At 53.6% G+C, this 2,500-nt stretch overlaps 1 pseudogene; it reads right to left on the minus strand.

Moving 5' to 3' along the window:
* Positions 1 to 2,500, minus strand: part of LOC142791849 (large subunit ribosomal RNA) — an 8,358-nt pseudogene that overhangs the window by 3,131 nt on the left and 2,727 nt on the right.

Below are 2,500 nucleotides of genomic sequence, written 5' to 3' on the forward strand. Positions count from 1 at the left end.
TTGCCGGCAAAACAACCCTATCGAAAGCCTTCGCAATGTCAAGCGAGGCCAGAGACAAGGGTCGCAGTGACTTGCGCGCTTCATCAATGATTGTCGCAAGGAGAAGAATGTTTTCAGCACACCCATCCACTGGCAAAAATGCCCTCTGCTGCAGGTCCAAATCGAGGTCAGCAAGCAGCCTTCGGAAATATATCTTATGAAGCAGTCTAAGGAGCACATGAGATATTGAGATTGGGCGGTGTTGCGAGGCTGTTGAAGCACCAGGAACTTTGGGAATGAAGATCGTTCGTGCTTGGGTGAGAAAGAGTGGAAGTCGCTTCAGCAGCAGGAGCAAGTTAAGTAGAACCTGGAGTATTACTGGCGGAACCTTCCGCAGTTCCCTCGCCGCAAAGCCATCAGGTCCGGCTGCCGAGCTTGATGAGGGCATTGCCGCCTTAATGTCCATTTCTGTGATAAGGAACACAGGATCGATAACCTTGTGCGGGCGTTCGATAGCAGGAGACACTGATGAAGGCACCACTTTCTCCATGATCTCTCTCCATTCTTCTAGAAAAGCTTGGGGATCCTCCACCTTGGAGTCCGCCTCTCCATCCAGAATCTGTCTTGCACACTGTGTCCTGTTCCGTCTGAAGAGTTGTTGTGTCAAGGCGTATTCCCGCTTCTTTTTCTTCCTGCGACTTTCTTGAACAGGTGGAAGAGGTTGGCGACCATGCGGACGCAAGTCCGAAGCGAACACCTCCCTTAGGTAGGCATTAAGAGCTATCGTTATATCCTCCCTGTCGAGGAATCTCTTTGCAAGCTCCCATAGCTTGTATGCTTGGTACGCTCTTGGCGGAGGTTTTGTTGTTAGACCTCTTAGCTCAGCCTCAATCACCTCACGGTGATTTACCTCGGGGATGACCAGGGAGGCGTCCTCAACAGCTTGCTCCCCAATGTCGGCTAGCACCTCCTGAGTGCTTCTTGGGTAGAGTCTGTTCTGTAGGTCTTCCACCAGCCTCTTGTAACCTTCCTGCCTTCTGTGCGATTTAATGCTGTGCAGCGTGCGGTGCGGAAACGCTCTTAGTAGCTGTGCATTGATGTCCCGGACCTTCTGGGATCTTAATTCAACCTCCTTAGTTGCCATCAGGTACTCCTCCTCCTTTTTCCATCTGGGCTTGAGTCTGGCCAGATTCACATCTTCGTTGTATTCTTCAAAATGCCGATGCCGGCGATGCTGGCTCAGGCCAATCTTGCTACCAAAGGTTGCAGTACATTCTGGACATTGGAATGTCGTTGTCATGGTTGATATGTGGCCTGTCATATTCGCGTCAGCCGGGGCGGCATTTTCGGAACAGCCGGTAGCTGCTCCGTTCTCAGAACCTTCCTCTGTGGGCTTGTTGCCCGAACGCTTTGGCATGCTGCTCCTTTGAGTGATTTCTCCGGGGGGCGACCCGCAGAACACAGGTTCACCTCCCTCGTCCTCGTCATCGGACGAACGTAAGTCGGGTGGTAGTACGAACTTCCTCCTGACCCTAGGTCCTACCCCCGTAGACATCCAGACTGACCCCACATGGACACTGTCAGCAGAATCGCGCGCATTCGCCGCATCAGTGCCAAGGGGAGCTGGTTGACCGGAGGGGACCGCAGGGGTTGCACCAAGAACTGGCTCCCCTGAATCAGCGTATGAAGCCACGTTTGAACTTGGCTCCTCCGCAGCATCAACAGACGCTTGGTCAGGTAGGGAGTTAATAACCCGCCTGTCCTTAGGCCTTGCCCCTGTCATTACCCAGGCTGACACCCCATGGCTGTCGGCTGAAGCGCGCGCCTTCACCGACCTACCACCAAGGGGAGCTGGGGAAGCAGAGGGGGCCATATGAGCATAGCATAATGTGCCTTCAGTGCGTTCAACCCACGTACAAGCCGTGGCCGTTGGCTCAATAACCATTGGCAGTACTGTGGCATGAATACCGTCCTGGCCTTTAGGGTCATTACCCTCAGGGCTCTCGGGTTCCATCAATTCTGCAATAGTTTCAGCTCGTTCACATCCGTGAACATCAACATCGATGCCTTCAGATCCCTCTTTCTCCGCATTGTGTTCTCTCGCTCCTTCATTCCCTTCAAATTTGCCTTCTGGAGCTTGCGCCATTTGCACATCTTCATCCCTATGACGCATCCTTGCTTTATGAATTTTCAGACCTTTCTCTGTGCGAAACGCCTTGTCGCAGACCCAACACTGGAATGATTCCTGCCTGGGGGAACTCCCTCCAGCGGTCGCATTGGAGCGCGCGGCTCTCCTGGCCTCTCTCGGCCCCACGCTTGGTGCGCCTGTCACTCGGCAGGCGTTTTCATCAGGTTTTCTGTTCGCCATAAGCCAAGCGTTTGATAAGCAACCAAAGAACAGTCTTTGGCGCTCAAGGTTGCCAGTACCGTTGCACCGGTAAAGGTGGCAGGGGGAACCACGAGCAGGTGATACTTGGACTTCTCCCCCCGACTTGGACTTCTCCCCCCTTGACAAGAGAGT

Source organism: Rhipicephalus microplus, unplaced genomic scaffold, assembly GCF_043290135.1.
Source record: "Rhipicephalus microplus isolate Deutch F79 unplaced genomic scaffold, USDA_Rmic scaffold_190, whole genome shotgun sequence".
In the NCBI taxonomy this organism is placed as follows: domain Eukaryota; kingdom Metazoa; phylum Arthropoda; class Arachnida; order Ixodida; family Ixodidae; genus Rhipicephalus; species Rhipicephalus microplus.